At 47.4% G+C, this 24,608-nt stretch overlaps 1 long non-coding RNA gene across 1 annotated transcript in view; it reads right to left on the minus strand.

Annotated features, from left to right (window-relative positions):
• Window positions 1–2,497: 2,497 nt before the first annotated feature.
• LOC308249821 overlaps window positions 2,498–24,608 on the minus strand; it is a 92,535-nt gene continuing 70,424 nt past the window's right edge. Inside the window, exons 2-4 of the long non-coding RNA XR_013960779.1 lie at window positions 8,072–8,129; window positions 7,728–7,809; window positions 2,498–2,647 (exon numbers count right to left, since the gene is read on the minus strand). This is a non-coding gene — a long non-coding RNA (uncharacterized lncRNA). The remainder of the gene's footprint in view (window positions 2,648–7,727; window positions 7,810–8,071; window positions 8,130–24,608) is intronic.

Genomic DNA, 24,608 nt, shown 5'->3' on the forward strand with positions numbered 1-24,608 from the left:
CTTCTCTGGGAAATAATTTTTGATAACATTCCCCCTTTCCCTTCAAGGATGTTCAACAGCTTCTGCTCTCCGGTTCCAGCACTTTATATAAACACTAAAGGCCCAGTGCACAAAATTCGCGCATGGAAAGGGAGAGGTCCCTCAGCCCGGCCTACACCCTCTCCAATCCAGGACCCCTCGAGGGATGTCCGACTGCCCGTTTAGGCCCGATCCCTGGCGACAGTTGGACATCACCCTTGCAATCCAGGACTGCTGGCTCCTAACTGCTCGCCTGCCTGCCTGCCCAATCACCCCTTACCTCCTCTGCCTGTTGGCCTAATGCCCCTAACTGCTCCCCTGCCAGCCTGATCACTCCCTAACTGCTCCCCTGCCAGCCTGATCGCTCCCTAACTGCTCCCCTGCCAGCCTGATTGCCCCCTAACTGCTCCCCTGCCAGCCTGATCACCCCTAGCTGCCTTCCCCTGCCAGCCTGATTGCCCCTAACTGCCTTCCCCTGCTAGCCTGATCACCCCTAACCACCTCTGCCTCAGCCCCCACCACCGTGGCTTTGTCCAGAAGGATGTCCGGTCTAATTAGGATATTACCCTTTTATTAGTATAGACTAGAGGCCCAGTGCATGACATTCGGGCATGGGGGTGGGGAGGTTCTTAGCCTGGCCTGTGCCCTCTCGCAGTCTGGGACCCCTCGGGGGATGTCCACCTCCCGACTTAGGCCCACTCCTCACAGCCAGACATCCCTCTCACAGTCCGGGACCCTTCGGGGGATGTCTGCCTGCCGACTTAGGCCCACTCCCAACAGTCGGACATCCTTAGTGCTGCCAAGGAGGTGGGAGAGGCTCCTGCCACTGCCGCTGTGCTCGCAGCCGTCATTCTGGCTTGTGGCTGAGCGGAGCTCCCCCTGTGGGAGCAAACTGACCACCAGGGGGTAGCTCCTGTGTTGAGTATCTGCCCCCTGGTGGTCAGTGCGTGCCATAGTGACCGGTCGTTCTGCCTTTAGGGTCAATTTGCATATTTCTATTTTATTATATAGAATTCAACACGCTGTTGGGTTGGCTGTTACACAGAGAGGTTGTAAATTCCGTAGAAAATGAGGCAAATAGTCTCTTAACTCTGCCTGGAGAGAGAGAAAACCTCACGTGAATGGTGGGTGGGACTTGAAGGGTAAAGGACTGTCCCTGTTGGGCAAGAAAAGGGTCCCAAGAGGAATGCTCTCCATCAGAGGCTCCGCCCGAGGAGGAGGGGAGCTGAGTGGGGCTTCTTCCTCGTCAGCCCTGGCCCAGCTAGGATGATCTCCCTCTGCTCTATTGAACTGCAATGAGCAAATCATAGTTTTCTATGGAAAAAGATCCACAGGAGCCATGAAACGTCACTGATAGCCCTGGCTGGTGTGGCTCAGTGTGTAGAGTGTCAGCCTGGGGACTGAAGGGTCCCAGGTTCAACTCCAGTCAAGGGCACATGCCTGGGTTGCAGATTCTATCCCCAGTGGGGGAAGTGCAGGAGGCAGCCGATCAGTGATTCTCTATAATCATTTATGCTTCCATCTCTCTCCCTTCCTCTCTGAAATCACTGAAAATATATTTTAAAAATGTATCTAACATTTTTCATTTATTGTGTCCAATATGCAATGAGAAATTATATGAAAAATCAGGAGAAAAGGGCAAATGACTGAAATAATAATAAAAAAAAGAACCAGACTGGCAGGTGTGGCTCAGTGGTTGAGCATTGACCTATGAACCAGGAGGTCACAGTTCTACTGGAGGTCAAAGCACATGCCCAGGTTGTGGGCTCAATCCCTAGTGTGGGGCATGCAGGTGGCAGCCGATCAATAATTCTCTCTCATCATTAATGTTTCTATCTCTCCCTTTCCATTTTTCTCTGAAATCAATAAAAATATATTTTAAAATAAATAAATAAATAAATAAATAAATAAAATGTGTTGGGGTGACATTGATTAATAAAATGACATAGGTTTCTAAGTGTACAATTCTGTGATACGTCATCTGTATATTGTGTGCCCACCATCCAATATGATGTATGTGACCCCCTTCACCCTTTACTACCCCCGCCTCCTTCTCTCTGGTAGCTACCACACTGTTGTCTGTGAGTTTTTGTTTGTTTTCTTCTTTATTGGTTGCTTTCAGGTTTATAACCCAAATGAGTGAAATCATTTGGTTCTTAACTTTTTCTGTCTGACTCATTTCGCTTAGCATGATATTCTCAATCCATCCATGTTGTCACAAATGGCAGTATTTCAACTTCTATGTCTGAGTGGTGTTCCATTATGTATATTTATCACATCTTCTTTGCCAATCATCTAACGATGGACATTTCCATCTCCATGTCTTAGCTACCGTGAATAATGTTGCAATGAACATGGGGGTGCATATAGCTTTGTGAATAAATATTTTCTAAATTTTGGGTAGATTCCTGCTCTTTCTATATATGTGCTTACCTGCCATTTGTTCCCCTCATTTCTTTCTCTCGTGTCAGGTGTCAACGAAGAATGATCCACACATCCTGTTAAAGAACACAGTGACAACCAACTGCCAGTGCGTTGCTTGAGGTCGGCCATCAGCAGCTCCCGTTTAAGCTTATTTAGTAAGATTAGATTCACCTTCTATTGATGGATTAGCAGCATTTACAAATGCCTGGGTGGACACAAGAAGCAAAATTAAAGCCATTATGCTGCAAAAAATAAAGCTGGCAAAGCCAAAACTATTTTGTTCAGTAAATGGATTTTTCTGTAATTGAAAAAAACACAAATTTAATTAGTCACATTAATGTAATTGAATCTTAATTATTGCCCTCAGAGTCCATTTAAATATGTATGAACAATTCTTTCCAAATGCCTTGTCAGCTCTATTCAGTGGCAGCGCGCTGACAGTTGTACTTTTCGGAAATGACTTTGTGTTCTTCAGTCCACAGCAGCCCTGTCATGTCATGTCCCTTAAGGATTCACACCTCAGGAGCCACAGGCATCAGAAGCTGGCACTTCTGGATGCGCAGACAGTGGCCCTGGGTTTGAGGTTAATCACCTGACAAGGAAAACCAGAAACATTTGCATAAACTACTTGGCCCAGCGGTGTTTGTTCCTGGGTGTTAAGAGTTATTCTATGTGCTCAGCTGAAGGTCACTTACTAAGCTGAGGTTGCTGGTCTACTGTAGAAGTTAGAAGCAGCACAGCCTTCTGCTTCCTGTGGAAAGGGGGCAGAGCTAATGCACCTGACAGCTGTCAGTCACCACCCAGATGTAGCAGCATCCATCACCTGTCACACTCCTGGGAGAACATGGGGTGCGATGCTGGCTGTCCCACAGTGGAGATGGATCCATCTAGGATGTGTGTCAGGCTGTGTCACAGGTACCGCATGTTTGCCTGTCTGGAATGACCAGTCTTGTCCCCGCCTTGGAATGAAACAGTCCCTTTTCTTATTAAGAAACCCTGACTCAGCCCACCTGGTGTGACTCAGTGGTTGAGCCTCAACCCATGTACCAGGATGTCATGGTTCAATTCCCAGTCAAGGCACATGCCCAGGTTGTGGGTTCGATCCCCAGTGTGGGGCTTGCAAGAGGCAGCCAATTGATGACCCTCTCTCACCATTAATCTTTCTATCTTTCTCACCCTCTCTTCCTCTCCTTTCCCAGGACTTATAACTTCTTCTCATTGTGAAGCCTATGATTTCATGAAAATCCATATCTTCTGCTTAGTATTTACTGAAGCAAAAAGTAAGGAGGTTGCAACAGAGACAGCAGATGTTTATTTTGATGATAATATCAAAATATACTAAGCTTAAAAAATATAATTAAAATATTTTGATTTGAAAAATGGATAGTTGATAGGACGGTTTCTATGGTCTATCTCTGACCTTATGTAGTTTCTCAAGTTGCAATTCATTATTATTATGGTCATTTGAGAATTATCTGTTAATTTGTTTATTAAATTGATTTGTGAGTGAATATATATTCCCACACCACCCTGCTATGAGAAAGTGATGCTAAAATTGACAAATGAGGACAAAAGAGGACGATTTTCTCAGTTTTAGAAAAATGGTTGTTTAGCCCGGCCGGTATGACTCAGTGGTTGAGTGTCCACCCATGAACCAGGAGGTCATGGTTCAATTCCATGTAAGGGCGCATGCCCAGGTTACAGGCTCCATCCACAGTAGGGGGCGTTCAGGAGGCAGCCAATTGATGATTATCTCTTATCAATTTTTTGATCTCTTTATCCCTCTCCCTTCCTCTCTGAAAATCAATAAAAACATATATTTTTTAAAATGGTTTTTTAAAGTTAGAACTTTCTAAGGGATTCATCTCAATACATCATTGTGCCTACAAATCTGGAATTATGTGAAATTCTGGCCATTAAAGTGAACACTGTAGAAGTTATCCTTTTATCAGTTATGAATTTATAAAATAGTATTATACTAATAGTTACCCAGTATAATCAGTAAAAATGTGTTTATTACAACAGACAATCTAACTTAAATCTCACAGTGATCATAAGAAGTACATGTTCCTATTCCCTTTTCTTATTAAGAAACCCTGATTCCGTCCAGCGGGCGTGGCTCAGTAGTTGAGCCTCAATCCATAAACCAGGAGGTCATGGTTTCATTTCCAGGCAGGGCACATGCCCAGGTTGTGGGCTTCATCCACAGTAGGGGGCATGTTATTGTCCTGGATCTCAGGTCAATGACTCTCTCACCATTGATGTTTCTATCTCTCTCCCTCTCCCTTCCTGTCTTTGAAAAGAATAAAAACATATTTTTTAAAAGAGAGTCAATAAATTAACAAAACTTCTATATATATATATTCAGCCCAGCGACCTGAATGGTGGAACGACTGGAATGACTGGCCACTATGACATGCACTGCGGTGGCCAACCGGCCCAATCCGGGCCCTGATTGCCCCCCCCCAACCTCCCCCAGGCTAGCTCTGCCCCTGATCAGGCCATGGGGAGTGGGCCTAAGCCGTCAGTTGGACATCACCTGAGGGCTCCTGGACTGTGAAAGGGTGTAGGTTGGGCTGAAGGATCCCCCCTCCCCCGACCGAGTGCACAACTTTTGTGGACCAGGCCACTAGTATGTGTGTGTGTGTATATAAACATATAAATATATAAATATATAAATATATAAATATATATATATATAAACCCTGACTCAGGTAGGTAAATAACTTATTCCAGTTCACACAGCTTGGAAGCGACTCCCCCAGTTTTATAGAGATTTGTCCAATTTTAATCTTATGGTTTTTCCTTTACGTGTTCTACATTCTTCTAACTCTTATGGAAAAGGCTATCTCTCTTTGAGTGTTTCCTTGACATTTTCCCACCATTTTTTAGAGAAAATGAACAAGTCTATGGTATCTATACATTAAGTTCCTTCAGTGTTAATCAATCACATTGTATCAACAAGCTCTGCAGGTACACAGAGGAGGGCAGGACCTGGGGATCCTCTTAGGTAATGCAGTAGCACCATGTGGTCTTCCCCGTGGGTGTCCTGGATCTCAGGTCTGACCCTTCCCTGGTTGTTATTCTCCTGGATCTCAGGTCTGATTCTCCCTGTGACTGTCCTGGATTTCAGGTCTGATCCTCCCTGTGACTGTCCTGGATCTCAGGTCTGATCCTCCCTGTGACTGTCCTGGATCTCAGGTCTGATCCTCCCTGTGACTGTCCTGGATCTCAGGTCTGATCCTCCCTGTGACTGTCCTGGATCTCAGGTCTGATCCTCCCTGTGACTGTCCTGGATCTCAGGTCTGATCCTCCCTGTGACTGTCCTGGATCTCAGGTCTGATCCTCCCTGTGACTGTCCTGGATCTCAGGTCTGATCCTTCCCTCTGATTGTCCTGGATCTCAGGTCTGATCCTCCCTGTGACTGTCCTGGATCTCAGGTCTGATCCTCCCTGTGACTGTCCTGGATCTCAGGTCTGATCCTTCCCTCTGATTGTCCTGGATCTCAGGTCTGATCCTTCCCTGGTTGTTATTGTCCTGGATCTCAGGTCTGATTCTCCCTGTGACTGTCCTGGATCTCAGGTCTGATCCTCCCTGTGACTGTCCTGGATCTCAGGTCTGATCTTTCCTATGAATGTCCTGGATCTCAGGTCTGATCCTCCCCTGGTTGTTATTGTCCTGGATCTCAGGTCTGATCCTCCCTGTGACTGTCCTGGATCTCAGGTCTGATCTTCCCTGTGATTGTCCTGGTTCTGTCCAGTGGTGGAGTTTCAGTTCCAGCCTCTTCATTATCCAGGTTCTAAAAGGGGCCTGAGGCTCCTAGGTGACAGGGCCAGGACCAGGTTGCTGCTGGGTCTTCTGAGACAACTGTGACCGGCCCCTGGGAAGGAGTTGCTGTGTGAAAACAGCGACTGCCCAGGGCTCCCTAGGAAAGTCAGACCTGCCACCATGTCCAGCCTGGGCCCCCATGACCACTCCTGGGGTCACCATCACGGGCTGTTTGCAAAGGGGATTCAGCATAGCTCCTCATTCTTTATCTTCATCATCTCCTTCTCACCAACTTATGTGTTTCATTTTCTTTCCCTTTTTCTTCCCATTGTAGTTCTCCAGCCATTCATTCTCTTTCTCATTTGAAATCTGCTAGAAACACTGATAGTGAGGGACTAATCTGATAAAAAGAAACTTTCCATGAAGTTGGGAGGTGAAACTTTAAAATATTAACCTATCTGATTTGTCCAAGGGGGGTAGGGAACAAAGCATCAAAGAACCACATTGCGTTTTTCCAGATATACAATGCAGAGCATTAGTTCTGTGACTTTCAATGGAAGTGCACAGATAGAAGATGGACTCATTATGCTGATCAGTAATTCTGCTCAGGAAAACCACACATCAGAATCAGATGAGATCTCTGCATAAATCTCCACTTTTTGTGCCAATGAGAGTTAGATGAGATGGTGGCTTATACCTGAAATATTTGCTGAGAGAGAGAAAAGTGACAGTTGCACCACTGACCCCCAAGTCCAGCATGTGACAGTATTACAGCCCTCTCCTTCCTCAGAGCCTATCACCCAGAATTACTTCCCGCTCATGATTCCACAGCTCTCGGTGTTTTAATCAGTTGGCAGCCCTAGGGGGTGATAACTTGCAAATGAATCAGCCCTTAGCCTGCGAAACTGGGTCAGCTCAAGTACTGACTGAACACTTTCTTAGGTGGATCCATCCAAGTACCTATTTTGGGAACGTGTCACAAGCTCTGGTGTTAAAGTTACTTGAACTGGGCACAGAGCACTTCATTTCTCAGGGATGTTGCTAGTTTCCATTACTGTGAGTGCTGTGCTCTGGGAAGGATGTGGGCATTCAGCGTGTGTGTGTGTGTGTGTGTGTGTGTGTGTGTGTGTGTGTGTGGCATTCAGCAGGGTGTGTGTGTATGTGTAAGGCTTTGATTCCAGGCTCCAGGGGTCCCTTACATCCTTGAACTCAGGCCATATCTCATCATCTCTGAGCCTCAGCTAAGTCATTGATGAAACATGGAAAGCAGCAGTTAGTGTAAATGAGACCCTGCATGTGCAGGGTTGCTCAGAACATGGGCGTCGCCTGTCCTGACTGCGGTGCTGTTTTCCATTGACGTGTTCCCAGAGACAGACTTCATGCCATGACGTGCTCTCCAGCCACCATGAGCTGTGAGAACTCGCTGCTGACATCTGTGGGCAATCATTCCACTATGTAACAGGGGCATCATGGGGTATTTTCTTATTCTACACATGGAGCATCTAAGAATGACCTACCTGAGGCAGGAGGGGAAGCCGCAGGGCTGCGATGTGGCACGTTGCTTGAAGGATTCCACACACTTCACACCCAGGTGCCCCGCTGCAGGTACAAAAGAACCAAAGAGACTGAGACCCCAGGTCCGTAGGCCAAGTAATGGCCCCAAATTACCTACCCCCTGACTTCTAGACCCTGAGACGATAGGGGCAGTAGGGCTGTGGGGACCTGGTTACGTGAAGGGTCTTGAGCTGGAGGGTTAATCTCTATAGCCAGGCGGGTGGATACAATCCCAGGGACGGTTTTGCGTTGTACTATCCTTTGGGCTCACTTTTCCCTCCCAGGTAGTATATTGCTTTAAACTTACAATGTAGATATAGCCACACTGGGGGTGGGCAGTATGAGCCATTGAGCATCTTACTGATCTGCAAGAAAAAAACACACAAAAAAACAAAACGGGTGGTCCCTATGAGTGACAGCAGCAGTGAAACGCAGGGTCTGGGGTGGAGGGCCCGGGACTCGGTGCTGGGCTGGTGCCCTGTGGCAGCGCCCGCTCCATGGCCCGGAGAACTCAGTGCCACAGACACACTGCTTGGTGCTGGAGACCCGCTCTGCGAGGAGGAAATGGCTCTCTTTGTGCAGGGGTTCTGGATGGAGTTAACCTCCAAGGAGGAGGCAAGAGCTAAAAGGAAGCGGTGCCCAGACCCGAGGAGTTCGCAGAGCTGGAAGAGAGGCCATCCCGAGGCCGGGTGCCCTTGTTTACCATACCCCAGACACGGACGGCTCTTGGGGGACATGGGGACCATCCTCTGGGAACCACGGCCTTGCCGAGCGCTCTCAGGGCCTGCCTCTCAGCGACTGTTTAATACTTAATAGTAGGCACCCGCGTGGGCACCGGGGAGTGCCTGGCCTAGGGTCCCCGGTCACCTCCCGGGAGGTGTCACGGGCACTTTTCATAGGTGCCCCGCAGATCCCAAGGCAGTGAGGGGCACAGCGACTCCAAGGTGCCTGTGTGTAGTTCCCTATCTTATCTAATAAAAGAGTAATATGCAAATTGACTGTCACTCCAACACACAAGATCGCTGCCCCCGTGTTGTCAAATATGGCTGCCCCTGTGGACACAAGATGGCCACCACAAGATGGCCAGCAGGGGAGGGCAGTTGGGAGGGACCAGGCCTGCAAGTGAGGGCAGTTGTGGGCAATCAGGCCAGCAGGGGAGGGCAGTTGGGAGGAACCAGGCCTGCAAGTGAGGGCAGTTGTGGGCAATCAGGCCAGCAGGGGAGGAAAGTTGGGGGTGATCAAGCCTGCAAGGGAGGGCAGTTGGGGGTGATCAAGCCTGCAGGGGAGGGCAGTTGGGGGGACCCAGGCCTGTAGGGGAGAGCAGTTGGGAGGGACTAGGCCAGCAGGGGAGGGCAGTTAGGGGTGACCAGGCCTGCAGGGGAGGGCAGTTAGGGGCAATTTGGCTGGCAGGGGAGCAGTTAGGCATCAATCAGGCTGGCAGGGGAGTGGTTAGGGGGTGATCAGGCTGGCAGGCAGAAGGGGTTAGGGGTAATCAGGAAGGCAGGCAGGCGAGCAGTTGGGAGCCATCAGTCCTGGATTGTGAGAGGGATCCCAGATTGGAGAGGGTGCAGGCTGGGCTGAGGGAAACCCCCCCATGCACGAATTTCATGCACCAGGCCTCTAGTTTTTATTATAACACAGACTATCACCCTGCTTGACACTGTGTAGAGACAGCCTGACCAAGCCAGAACCTCTACAGTTTCCGTGATTTCCCATAACAAACAGCATCATGTGCATGAAGGTAACTTTGTACATGAACCCTAAATACCAGTTTGGCATCTTATTTCACTCAGAGCTTCTCTTCCTAAATGCTGAGCAAGTAAAAATGGTTGGTAGTTCACCCATGATCTCTACCATCTGCATGAGTGGGTCATGGAACCAACACATGCATTTTCTGTCCCATTTAAAAAATAATATCCCAGTATAGAAGGGAAGTTATCAGCACAGGACACTTCATCGCAGTCACTAATGTTTTCTGAAACTGGCGTGTGTGCATGTGTATGTGTGTGTGTGTGTGTGTGTGTGTGTGTATGTTGTGTGTGTGAATTCATTGCTTGTCCATAGGAAACGGTGCAGTAGGTTGGAGCATGTGACTGGACCACGAAGGGAGAGGACCAGGTGCTGTTTGAAAGGTGGGATGGATCTTGAGCAAAACAACTGGATACCCACCTTGTGATATTGATTCCTCACCTGTTGCATTGATGATATTCAGTGAACAAAAAGCAGTCACAGCTGGACAGATCTTTAACTTTTGAAATGAATAGCTTTACTGTTATTTTTAAAACAGATTTTTCTGAAAGCAATTCAGTGCTTTTGTCTGTATTAAATGAAATACTATGTTGAAAGCATTTGGCACATTGGTGAGCAAAGGGACCAGGCAGGAACGACCAGTGTCCTTGGGGAAAGGCTGTTCTTAGGACCCAGACAAGAATCCCGTTTCCCACCCTGGCTAGGGGTTGCTGTACAGGAGGAGGCTGAGTCCTGAACCGGTCAGCCCAGCATCTGAAGCCCCGGGTGCAGCCTGGACTATGGCGGGGCTGAGGGGAGACTCCTCACCACAGCGTCAGTAGAGCATGCAGGCCCCGACGTGCATTTGTGATACATGAGTGACACGGAATCTTGGGTCTTAGAAATGCCTGGGAAGTTGAATGGGATTGCATTTTTCCTGTTTTGAATTGTTTGGGTTCCAGTGTGCGCTAGAATGTACCCACCAAGGAAGCTTAACCAGTGGGCGCAGAATATCCCCACTGGAACATCCACGGAGCTCGTGAGCATGTGTTTAGTTTTCAGATTAATGCATCTCACACCGATTCAGAGCTTGTCACACATGCTTAACAAAACAAGCTGAATTATAAAATCCCCAAACTCCCTGATGTTGGTTAGCAACACTGCTCGGGGACACCCACAGATGCAGAAATCCTGCAGGGGCTGGTGGAAGCCAGAAGGACTATTTGCACACTCAAGAGCCTTTTTAAAATATTCATAGTATCAGAAATACTTTTAAAAATTAATATTAAAAATGATGAAAACTATCACCAAGCGAAAGACATACACAGGGAAAATGAACAGATTAAGCTGGGAGTCTTTCAGAAAAATTTTAGAGGAAAGGCACTGTTTGAGTTCAGTTTCCGGAGACTGGATGGCTCTGTGCAGGTGGATAGAACATCTGGGGATGAAAGGACGTCGTGGCAGGTCCCCAGGGCAAAGGGGAGGAGGGAGCCTGGCGCTGGGCTTTGTGTGCTCAGAGCCCAGAGGACTGGTGCTGGCCTCGATTTAGGGAATGGTTTGTATTGTTTTCTAAAGATCTTTCTGATCCGATCTATTCAATCACTTTGACCTAAGGGGTGACACACTGCTCAGGATCAGGGGCCTGGGATTCCCTGTAAATGATCTGTAAGGACCAGGGAGGGAGGAGGACTGCCTACCCCTGCCCCCTGGGAAGCCACATGTCCTGTCTCCCATGTCCGTGATCTCTGATGAAACAAAGACAAACAAAATAACAGCGAACAGAAATGAACACTGGGGATGTGGCAGCCCCTTCTCAAAATCAGAACTGTGTTTGTTTTATAGAGTGATCTATTTTATGTTTCTAAACCTGAAATTTATAAAACATTACTCTATAAAAACCTGGTTCCCATCCATGTGCCCAAATAACTGGTCTAGTATCTGCGTAGAGCAAAAAGTTTTAGAGAGGATTCTGAGAACAGTTTATGCATATCCTATCCCTGTCCTCTTTCTTCCTGCTTTCTTTACACGAAAGCTGTTACATTCTTAACAACATGCAGCGCTTTGCTTCTTCATGTCTGTGTGTTTCCTCTGTTGATGTCTGTGCAGCTCAGGGGCCCAGACGCTTTCCTGAAGTCACAGCTGGCTCACCGATTTCTGTGGGTGAGCTGCTTGCGTCAACATCGTTCACTATAAAAACAGTGGTGTCTGGGCCCAACGGCCAGCCGTGGTTTGTGGTGTGAATGAGGGTTTTGTGTGAAGACGTGTGTGTGGTGGTTTAACACAGAGGAAAGTACTGTGAAAAATGTGACACAAGCACGGCAGGGCTGCTGAGTCACACCTTACAAGACGCAGCGCCTATGCCTAGACGTGAGTCACTGAACTCGCACAAGGACACACAGCCTCGACCCAGGGGCGGTACTTCCATGATGGAGAGGCGCTGGGGCCACAGCCGTCCACGCACAGAAAGCGCCTTGCAGGGTCTCACCTGCACACAGGGACCGTGTCTTAGAGAAAACACAGCGTCAGCCAGGCCGAGGGCGGAGCCAAGCATCACAGGGCAATGCCTGATTGGGAGGGGGGGCTGCTTCAGGTCCATCAGAGAAAGACGACAGTGGCCACTTCCAGGCAGCAAACTCGTGTTCTCATGGAAGAACGACTTTGTCAGGGGAACTGGTGCACCTTGTGTATGACCAGCTGGAGTTCAGAGCTGAGGAGCAGCAGCTGTTATGGGCCTAGAAGGCTTGGTGAGGTACCGCTGTGCCACCTGGTGTGCTGGGTGAGTCAGGGAGGGAATGCCTGGTTAGTGCATTCGTTTCTGCTTCACCTGGAGCTGTATACACGGAGCTGCCCCCACACGTGATGAAAGCTCATGGGAGCTTGGACTGCCAGGTGATGCCATGGTTTCATGAGACCTTTGGAGGTTCCAGGCCATCACAAGGGAGTGTGCTTCACATGGAAAACTTGTGAATCATGTGTGACGACAGGGAGGACGGTCAGAGACTGGGAAGTGGCTACAGAGCTTCCCTCTGCCTGGTCCCAGGCTCAGGGGAGCGACTCTCACAATGACCTTCAGATGGGCAGTGGGACAGTGTTCTTATACCTCTTCTCCTTCCCAGGGGCTCCTGGTGGGTTGCTGCTGGCCAGGGGCCACCTAGGGAGAGCTGAGGTGACAGCGAAGGTGTGGCTATGCTCAGATACACCGAGTCATCCGGAAGTGCCTGCCCAGCAGTGCCAGCCGAACACAGCCCACAGATCTGAGGTCCAGCAAAGTGTTCAGACCACCGTGGTCTATGCTGCGGCTCAAGCCAGCTAAATGTTCAAATGTAAAGCAGGCCTCAAATGAGTGATGGCATGAATATTAAGTTATGACACAAAAAGGACTGTTAAATCCATGAATGCCAGACGATCCTCAGACTTACGAGACACACCCTGTGACACCCTGTGCATCAGATACTGCGCACGCCAGGTTCATCCCCCTACTACTCGCCACAGCATGGTTCTGACTCAGAAACACTATTTTTATGACATATTTTTCAGGAAGGAAGCATATTTTTATGACATATATTGCATTCATAGCTTAATGAGTAAGAATAAAATTCGAGTAATATTTATTTCAATTAATGATACCATGATTGCTGATAGATCCTGGACATGAGTCAATCATCTTTAATAATTTGATACTTTCAATATATAAATGATTAAAATAACAAGTCACGTAACCTTGTACTTCCCATTTTTGAAGTAGTGTATTCCATTTAATTAGTTTTAATTAGCAGTGCCTAATTTTGAATATAAATATATCCTTAAATATATATTTACTAGAGGCCCAGTGCACAAAATTTATGCATGGGGGGTCCCCTCAGCCCAGCTTGCACCCTCTCCAATCCAGGACCCCCCGGGGAATAGGCCTAAACAGGCAGTTGGACATCCCTCTCACAATCTGGGACCGCTGGCTCCTAACTGCTCACCTGCCTGCCAGTCTGATTGCCCCTAACTGTCCCCCCCACTGGCCTGGTCGCCCCCAACTGCCCCCCTGCTGGCCTGGTTGCCCTCAACTGCCTACCCACACCCGGCCTGGTCACCCTTAACGGCCCCCTGCAGGCCTGGTCGCCCCTTACTGCCCCCCCATGCTGGTCTGGTCATCCCTTACTGCTCCCTGCCCCAACCTGGTTGCCCCTAACTGCCCCCCCCGCACTGGCCTGGTCATCCCTTACTGCACCCCCTGCTGACCTGGTCACCCCCAACTTCCCCCCTCGGCCGGCCTGGTCACCCCTAACTGCCCCTCCCCACTGACCTGGTCATCCCTTACTGTCCCCCCTGCCAGCCTGGTCGCCCCATGCAGTCTGCTGTTCAGTCATTGGTTGTCCCTCACTAACCCCCCTGCTGGCCTTGTCACCCCACGCAGCCTGCTGTTTGATCATTAATGTTACTGTGATGGTGTCTCAGATTATTTGCATATTCCTCTATTATTAGTATAGATAATGCTAAATATATAGCCTATATAATAAAAGGTTAATATGCAAATCAACCATATGGTGGAACAACCAGTCTCTGTGATATGCACTGACCACCAGAGGGCAGACGCTCAATGCAGGAGCTGCCCCCTGGTGGTCAGTGAGCTCCCACAGGGGGAGCGCCGCTCAGCCAGAAGCTGGGCTCATGGCTGGTGAGCACAGTGGCGGTGGTGGGAGCCTCTCCCACTTCAGCAGCAGTGATAAGGATGTTCAACTGATGGAGCGGGCCCAAGCCAGCAGTCGGACATACCCTAAGGGCTCCTGGGCTGTGAGATGGTGCAGACCAGTCTGAGGGACCCCCTGAGTGCACAATTTCTTGCACCGGGCCACTATTTTATATATATTTAAGGATATTATATATATATATATATATATATATATATATATATATATATATATATACACACACACACACACACACACACACACACACACACATACACACACACACACACACTAGAGGCCCAGCGCACAATTGAAATCGTGCGAGGGGGCGCCACACCTCCCGCTATGTGAAGAGGCATCCTGCAGTCAGCTGGGACCTGTGGCTGACCCGCATAGCGCCAGCTGGCACATTGTGTTGGCTGCAGTGGGGGCGTGCTCTGAGCCATGTGGCGGCCACTTGGAGCACTCCGCCAGCCACCACGTTGTGTCCGCTAGTGTGGGGGCAGGCACTCCTGTGTGTTGTGTCTTTGCTCCAGCCTGCCCCCAGCCTTGGCCTCTCAGTGTATTATGTCTCCACTCTGGCCTGTCCCCAGCCCCACCCTCCCTGAGGCCACTGGGGCTAGGGATGGCACACAGTCCCCTCCCGCCCATCTGCGTGTGCAGCTACTCCTGAGCGGTGGTGATGCAGCCTCCTCCTCAGCGGTTGTGACGCTCGGCTAATTAGCACATTCCCTGTTTTATATATATACTAGAGGCCCGGTGCACAAAATTAGTGCACGGGGGAAGGGGGTGTCCCTCAGCCCAGCCTGCACCCTCTCCAATCTGGGACCCCTCGAGGGATGTCCGACTGCCCGTTTAAACCTGGTCCCAGTGGGATCAGGCCTAAATGGGCAGTTGGACATCCCTCTCACAATCCAGGACTGATGGCTCCCAACTGCTCGCCTGCCTGCCTTCCTGATTGCCCCTAACTGCTTCTGCCTGCCAGCCTGATCACCCCCTAACCACTCCCTGCCAGCCTGTTTGCCCCTAACTGCCCTCCCCTGCAGGCCTGGTCACCCCTAACTGCCCCGCCCCTGCAGGCCTGGGTCCCCCCAACTGCCTTTCCCTGCAGGCTTGGTTGCCCCCAACTTCCCTCCTCTGCTGGCTTGGTCACCCCTAACTGCCCTCCCCTGCAGGCTTGATCACCCCCAACTGCCATCCCTTGAAGGCCTGGTCCCTCCCAACTGCCCTCCCTTGCTGGCCATCTTGTGGTGGCCATCTTGTGTCCACATGGGGGCAGGATCTTTGACCACATGGGGGCAGCCATCTTGTGTGTTGGAGTGATGGTCAATCTGCATATTACTCTTTTATTAGATAGGATAGAGGCCTGGTATATGGGTGGGGGCCAGCTGGTTTGCCCTGAAGGGTGTCCAGGATCAGGGTGGGGGTTCCCTTGGGGCGTGAGGCAGACTGGGCAAGGGGCCTGTGGTGGTTTGCAGGCCGGCCATGCCCCCTGGCGACCCAAGCAGAGGCCCTGGTATCTGGGATTTATTTATCTTCTACAATTGAAACTTTGTAGCCTGGAGCGGAGCCAAGCCTTTTGCTTGCTCCGTGGCGGCAGCCATTTTTTTTTTTTTGGATTTATGTATCTTCTATAATTGAAACTTTGTAGCCTGGAATGGAGGCCTGGGCCGGCCAGGGTGTGCGGAAAGCTTGGCTTCCTCCATCACCAGGGGCAAACCTAGCCTCCTGCTCTTTCCAGCTCTGTGGCTGCTGCCATTTCTGTTTGGGCTTATGTATCTTCTATCATTGAAACTTTGTAGCCTTGAGTGGAGGCCTAGGCCAGCAAGGGCAGGTGGAAAGCTTGGCTTCCTCTATTGCCAGGGAAACCCAAGCCTCCCTCCTGCTCTCTGTGGCTGTAGCCATCTTGGTTGGTTTATTTGCATATTTGCTCCTGATTGGCTGGTGGGCGTGGCTTGTGGGTGTAGCGGAGTGATGGTTAATTTGCATATTACTCTTTTATTATATAGGATATATACTAGAGGTCCAATGCACAAAATTCTTGCATGGGGGCGGTGTCCCTCAGCCCAGCCTGCACCTTCTCCAATTTGGGACCCCTCGGGGGATGTCCGACTGCCGGTTTAGGCCCAATCCCACAGGATTGGGCCTAAACTGGCAGTCAGACATCCCTCTCACTATCTGGGACTGCTAGCTCCCAACTGCTTGCCTGCCTGCCTGCCTGATCACCCCCTAACCACTTCCCTGCCAGTCTGATCAATGCCTAATTGCTCCCCTGCTGGCCTGATTGCCCCCATCTGCCCTCCCCTGCTGGCCTGATCACCCACAATACCCTCTCCTGCCAGCCATCTTGTGGAGGCCGTCTTTGACCACATGGGGCGGCCATCTTGTGCAAGGGCGTGAGGGTCAATTTTCATATTACCTCTTTATTATATAGGATACACACACACACACACACACACACACACACACATATTTTTAAGGATATATGCAAGGATTTCCTCAGGGACTGTTTAAAAAATTCAAAAACTCCTCAAAGTGAGATTTTCTTCTGGCCTCCCGGTGCCCAAATAGGAGATTCACTTTGCTCCCAATGCTTTTGTTGGGAAAAGAACGTGTATTTAGCGATGAAAGAGTCACAATGAACTCCCTGAGCCACGTTCCCCAGCAAATCCCAACAGGCTGACTAATGCAGGAGATGCTTTTCTAAGTGTGGAGCCACGCCCAACTCTGTATGTTTTCAAGTGGCTTCTACACGAGAGGCCCCGTGACAGGCACAGCGAGGCTGGCATCCTCGTGATGTTAAGTTCTGTGGCTGTGCACAGTGCCCACCAGACCCCTGGCAGACCCCGACATAGGATTTATCACTGTGTGAAAGTGCAGTAACAACTGACCCTTGTTGCCCAGAGGTTGAGCGTCAACCTGTGAACCAGAAAGTCACGGTTCAATTCCTCGTCAGGGCACATGCCTGGGTTGTGGGCTTGATCCCCAGTGTGAGGTGTGCAGGAGGCAGCTGATCAGAGAGGAAGGGAGAGGGAGAGAGAGATAGAAACATCAATGATGAAAGAGAATCATTGATCGGCTACCCCCTGTACACTCCCTACTGAGGACTGAGCCTGCAACCTGGGCATATGCCCTGACTGGGAATTGAACCATGACCTCCTGATTCATATCTTAACACTCAACCACTGAGCCATGCCAGCATTGCTGGTTTGTAGCTTTATGCATGTTTTCTACCTGGTAAAGTCAGTGTGGGGTCAGGCAGCAGGGAAGGCAGGTGGAATTGACTGAGATGCAGAATTCATGGTTAATAACCTGTGACAAGCACCAGTAAGTGAAGACAAGTAGCTTCAGGAGAGCACAAGTGGAGAACATTAATTGTTAATTTCCCCATTAACAGACTTAATTAGCACAGCTCTGCTCTGGGGGCGGGAAGTAATGGGCCCGTGACCATGCTTGCCTCTGTGCTGCTAAGTCAGTTTAAAAAACAAACAAGCAACAACACAACACAAAAACACCACAACTGTAAAAATCCCCCATTACATTTAAAGAACACTGACAAATGATAAGGAAATTTATGTCTGCAAAGGCAAATAGCACATTTCTCTAACTGTGCAAATACATATGCACAACACCCAGCACATGGGCTGTAGATGGCTTTTTCCAAATAGGTTTATTTAAAAAAAATAATATATATATATATTCACACACTAGAGGCCCAGTGCACAAAATTCGTGCATGGGGGTGTGTGTCCCTCAGCCCAGCCTGCACCCTCTCCAGTCTGGGAACCCTCTCACAATCCAGGACTGCTGGCTCCCAACTGCTCACCTGCCTGCCTTCCTGAATGCCCCTAACAGCTTCTGCCTGCAAGCCTGATCACCCCCTAACAACTCCCCTGCCAGCCTGATCAATGCCTAACTGCTCCTCTGTCAGCCTGATTGCCCCTAACTGTCCTCCCCTGCTGGCCTGGTCACCCCTACCTGCCCTCCCCTGCAGGCCTGGTCACCCTTTACTGCTCTCCCCTGCAGGCCTGGTCCCCCCCAACTGCCCTTTCCTGCTGACCTGGTCACCCCTAACTGCCCTCCCCTGCAGGCTGGTCACCCCTAACTGCCCTCCCCTGTAGGGCTGGTCCCCCCCCAACTGCCCTCCCCTGAAGGCCTGGTCGCCCCCAACTTCCCTCCTCTGCCAGCCTGGTCACCCCTAACTGCCCTCCCCTGCAGGCTTGATCACCCCCAACTGCCCTCCCTTGCAGGCCTGGTCCCTCCCAACTGCCCGCCCCTGCTGGCCATCGTGTGGTGGCCATCTTGTATCCACATGGGGGCAGCCATCTTGTGTGTTGGAGTGATGGTCAATTTGCATATTACTCTTATATTAGATAGGATTTCTATTGATTTCAGAGAGGAAGGGAGAGGGATGGAGAGAGGGAGAGAAACATCAATGATGAGAGAGAAACATTGATTGGCTGCCTCCTGCATGCCCCACATTGGGGATGGGGCCTGGGCATGTGCCCTGACCAGGCATTGAACCTTGACCTCCTGATTCATGGGCTGATGCTCAACCACTAAGCCATGCTGGCTGGGCAACGTGGTGCTTCTTAAAGTGAAATGTTAGGATCCTAGATTTTATTGGTGAATAAGTCCCCATGTCAACATTATATCCTTCTGACCTGCTGTGTCCCAGGCAGATTCCCATGGGCTGTGAGAAATGTGAGCACTGAGAGGCCAGGGCTCCAGCCACACCTTCCACAGTGAATTGACGATGATAGACCACGTGATTGCTAACAAGCGTCTGGCTTTAAAGTCTGTGATAATTTTGTATTGTCAATCAGCGAGCTAGACAAGACGCCTTAATGAGCCAATTAGTTAGGGATCATCTTTATTGCACATGGGTTCAGAGCAGAATACCTCTGTCAAATTCTGAACAAATACAGGAAGGAGTATTCTCTTTTTATATTTTCTAGGTCTTTGTGTAAGTTATTTTTGTAGACAGCTTGTAACCTTGAGTATATATCATATCTAACAAACACCTATCATATCTATACAGACAACTTGTAACCTTTAGTACATATCATATCTATACAGACACATGTAACCTTGGATACATAATAAACAAACACTTGGAATGAGAATATGGGAATTATTATTAGTATCAGGGTATCAGCCCTTTTAGATGGCTAGCTTGCAAGGTCAGACAGTTAAGTTTATCTTTTCTATTATTCAAGCTAAAAAACAAAGTTATTTTTACAGAATAAGAGACTGTCTAAAAATAACATAGTTGACTTACAGAGCAAGGGACTATATAAAAATAGCAGAGAATTTCAAACAGCAGTTTCAAACAGCAGTTTTTCCAAAGGAGTGATCATTACCATGCTTCAATTTTACCTACAGAATTACTAGTGAAGAACTCTGCGGTGGATTAAAGACAGCCCAGGTCCCACGGGCCCACACCGGGGACATATGGGGGACACCAGTGGAGAGAAGAGGCCCGGGGCTACTGTAGGAAGTGGCCTCTGGGCTCCCTCTCCAGCACAATCGGCTTCTGATGGAATTTGCTCAATGTCCCCAGGGCAAGCGGAAGTGGGGAGGAGGGAGAGGATGTGAGAACAAAGAACCATGCTCGGGCCAGCGTCATGGTGGAATCCCCCAGGCGTCCGCCTCAGCTAGACGGGGAGGTAGAGGTAGCTGGAAAGGCCTCAGCTCAATTTTTTAAATGGCCCATAGGAGAGAGCAAGACCTCAGCGACACCTGTATGTGGACACAGGGGACCCCATGGCGCTCAGCCAAAGAGGAACTGAAGGAGGGACTCTCGCACCCTCAGGATAAATAGGCTGTGATTGCTGTTCCGTGTGTGCCTGGACAACCAGACAGATACTCTTGAGAAGGTATTAAAAGTCTCATTTTCACCATCGCTGGTGTGGCTCAGTGGATAGAGAGCTGGCCTGCAGTCGGTCCTGAGTTACATTCTGGTCAGGGGCACGTACCTCGGCTGCAGGCTCCCAGCCTTGGTCAGGGGCATGCGGGAGGCAACCAATCAATGAGTCTCTCACATCCGTGTTTCTCTCTGTCTCTCTCTCTCTAAAATTCAATACACAAAATATCCTTGGGCGAGGATTAAAAATAAAAGTCTCATTTCGCCATACTTCTGTCTCCGAGTCCATTATTTGAATTTGGACAGGTGGGCATTTCTCACAGCTACGGGCAGAGAGAGGGAGCCTGGGTCACCACCTGCCAGGGACTCAGATGCTTCCTGCCAGCTACTGTCTGACTAGAACCACAGCTCCCAGGAGGCCCACAGACCCGCCCCGTCAACCCAGAGGACAGGAAGAGGCCGGAAAGGCTGCCAAGCTTCTGACTTACTCATAACTTAAGCTGCCACATTCAGGATTGTTTGTTACACAGCAATCCGCACTGAGACATTTACACAGCGTTGCAGTAGGTACACTCTTTATCCCACATGTTGCGTATTTCAGATGAGGCATAATAAGGTGCCTGCATATACATGGACGGTCAGTTCTGCTATAAGCTGACAAGCGCAGAGCTGAAAACAGCACTGAAGGAGGCAAATGCTTGTACTATAAACTACAAGGCCTACAGGGACCACGTGGTTAGGTGTGCGACCCTCAGAAACGTCCCAACACAAAACATAAAGGTAGGAGCTTAATTAATACGGCAGCACAGTTTACACACGTTAGTTAAAGGGCTCACAAATGACATAAATACCACGTTAAATGGGGCACTTTACCTTGAGAAACTGAAGTGTGTGGAAAGGGTGTGAGAGGAGGTGCACCTGTGAGCTTTGGGCCTGGCCCCCAGCACCAGTGCAGGTGTGGCCCAGCCCACCTGCAAGAAAGCTGCAAATTAATTCAAAACCCTGTAGTTACAGTTTCTCCAAACATGCAATAACTGCTTTTTATTTCAGACGTGGCACATAATACACTTCATCTGCAGACATAAACAACAGAAATTCTATCCCTACTGTCATTTAAAAATACCTTTTTATTTTAGCAAAATGACTCAGATACTGGCTATAATTTTCAGAACAACTATTTTTCTCAAAAAATCAGCTAAAAGAAAATGCCATATTATAAACAACAAAAAAGTTAATAACAAATCTCTTCGCAAAATGCAATATATCTTATTGAGAGCCCTTCATTTTAAAGACACTAAAGAACAAGTTCATATAATGAGACTAGCTTAGAATAAAGATTTACACACTTGAGTTATGTAAAATAAGTTTGTCTCCTATTTTCCCTATTCAATGCATGTAAGGAAAAGATGTTAGCAGATCTAGCAGAGTTAGACACTGGTCATTGGGGGGCGGGGGGTGGGTAGATAAGTTCTGTTAATATGTAAAGTCCTATTTTTTAAATAGTTTCTATTGTTTTAGAAGTCCAGGAAAGGGTAAATTCACATTCTGCACAGGCTTTGAGAAATTCTCCAACTGGATGACGGGACATTTAGCATATTAGGTTTTTATTATGTAGAATTTTAGTGATTACACTGCTCATGTGTTATTTGCTGCATTTTTATTGATAAAAATATGCACTAGAGAGACATGTAATCCATCTTGCCACTCAAACTTAGAAAACCAAATGTATTTTTTTCTGCTTTCTTGTTTACACACACACACACACACACACACACACACACACACACACATGCATGTGCACACACACGTCCTCTGTCTCTATTTCTGTTTCTCTCTAACTGTCTTTGTCTATCTCCATACACATATGTATGTAATGCATGTGTGGATGAAAGGGGCCACATGCTGACCTGACAAGCCCAGGGGAGGCCTGCATGGCAGTCTTGCAAACTCAGAGACCTAAAGGAACCACAAAGGATGGTCTGAAATTAAACTTTAACTAAAAGCAATTATGGGGGTTAGTCACCTCCTAGGCTGGTATCTTCACTGACAAGGTCAACCTTTACCTTAACTGAGCCTATCTGTCTTTTTGCATCTATGATAACATACCCTTGAAATGTCTGGGAAACTTGTAACTTCCCTTTTTCCCAGACCCCTAAGGGCACAACCAAATGCCCTGGGCACCAGGACAGAGACCACAAATTCCTTCATTGTTATTGTTATCATGATAATTGTTGACTGTTAACTATGCTGCACCCACATAAGTAAAAGAAGTATGTGTGTATCATTTTACCTTTTATCTAATCCCAGAGGTTTCCCCGCTTTGCTTTCTCCTGCCTCCCTAATCTATCACCACTGGATTTCAAGTAACCCATTTATGACTCCTCTTTTGATTGTAATGCACAAAACAGGGTGAAAAACCGCCATTCTCCAGAGCATTATCCCAATTCCCTGAAATTCTGTTTCCTGGCAATTGTTGACAGTTTGGCTCAAATAAACTCACAAAAATTCTTTAAAGTTTTCAATGTTTTTACATTAACACAGATATACATTTAAGTCTAAATGGGATATATATATATATATATATATATATATATATATATATATATATACACACACACACACACACACACACACACACCCACACACACACACACACACACATACTAGTGGCCTGGTGCATGAAATCCGTGCACATTAAAAGGGGATTAATTAGTGAAAAAGGAAAAGTGGAAATTCACTGGAAAGGTGGGAAGTTCACTGCACACAAAGCCCATGCCAGCTTTGGAGTCACAACTGTAGGTGGATGGGGACATTTTTAATTAGCCAGGTTATAATGGGGAAGAATTTGAGTAAAAAGAAAAAAACATCATTGTAAATGTTTAGCTTGCATGCTCAAGGATAAAGGAATTAAGGTGTCATAAGGTACTCTTTTAAATCAGGCTCAAGGAAAATGAGTGCCCTTGTCATCTTTAACTATGTGGGCTCTTGTTCAAACTGCATTATGCCCACTTCATATTGAGGATCAAAAGTCTATTAAACCTAAGGCCCTGGATCCTCCACCTCTAGTGTGGGAAGGCTCATCAACTAGAGAAAATAGGGCTAACAATCCTTTTACAAAAGGACTCCTTAATACTTTTTCTGAAAATTACCATATGACGCCTTGGGACTGGCAGGTTTTAGCTAAAATGACTTTAGACACCAGTCAGTGCTAAGGAGAGCAGAATATGATGAGATCTGTGAAAAACAGGCTAAGATCTGGGCCGCATCTGGCTGTAAGTCCCAGGCAATGTAAATCACCTGAAAGATCCATGAAAAGAACTCTGATTTATTAAGTCCTGTCTATGTGTTATGTGCACTTGTCTGTTGATTGTTGTTTTATCTGTCTTTGTTGTTTGGTTTAATTTGTTTATCGTTAGTCTATTAAGTATGCCCTTAATTTATCTTCATAGAAATGAAACAGTAGGTGGCCAGGCCATTACTAAATTTTCCCAAAGCAAACAAGATGTGAGGGTGGCAAGAGAGAACATGAGTGGTACACGTGGCTGATAGAACAAGTCCTAGAAAGATTCCCCTAGACAAAAAGAGGTAAAGTAAAGGTAACTAAAAAAGGCCCCAGCCCATTAATTACTAGGTCTCTTGGTGATCCTGTAAAATGGACACCCACTTCGGGAGTGTTATTAAAAGTCTCATTTTCGCCATGTTTTTATTTCCCAGTCCATCATTTGAAATGTGAATAAATAAGCCATTTCTCACAGTTTGGAGACTTCTATGGGACTTCTATGCCCAGGAAGAGAAAAAGTCTAGTTCAAGAAAAGGCACACCCCATCCGATTTTGGGTGGCCTCTTGGCCTAAGCCCCATCTCTTCATGGATGGTATAGAACAGGCAAAACATTTAATTCAGCCTCTTTTTTTCTTTAGAAGATGGTGAAAATGACACAAGGAAAATATACAGGCTGTGTATGGGGAACAAGTTTAATGTTTCCATGATAAAGGGCAGTTCTTGAATAATAATAGACCACATTCCAAGGTTACCTCCCAGGTCCTTGGGGTACTCCTATTTTTATAAAGAAAAATAAAATAAAATAATACTTTAATATTAAAGCCACTGAAAGTCAGTAAGTTATCTCTCTTACAGAATTTGTCAAAGAAAATGCCTTGGATAATAATTGGCTTTAAATCTCAAAGTTATTAAGGCAAAATATATATAAATAAAATAAAAGGTATATGGTAAATCTTTTTCAGTGGTTATTATATATGCCTAAACATAGTTTTCCAAAGTCTTTAGTAACTTAAAACTTTGGATTTTGCTAAATTAAATAATAAAAATTATTAAATATATAAGTATTTTGAAATAACAGGATACTGAAATATTAATCTGAGTTTGCCTTATATAAAAAATCTAGAGGATAGATTTGAATCTATTAATTAAATATGTCTTGTATTTTATTTGAAACATATCCTTAAAAATATATTATTAATCTAAGAAATGCTAAGTATTTAACTTACCACCTAAAATTTGAGGCTTCTAAAAGTTAAAAGTTCAAACTAAGTTGGGAGAAATTATATGGTTG

This window comes from Plecotus auritus, assembly GCF_963455305.1.
Source record: "Plecotus auritus genome assembly, chromosome: 6".
Taxonomy (NCBI): Eukaryota; Metazoa; Chordata; class Mammalia; order Chiroptera; family Vespertilionidae; genus Plecotus; species Plecotus auritus.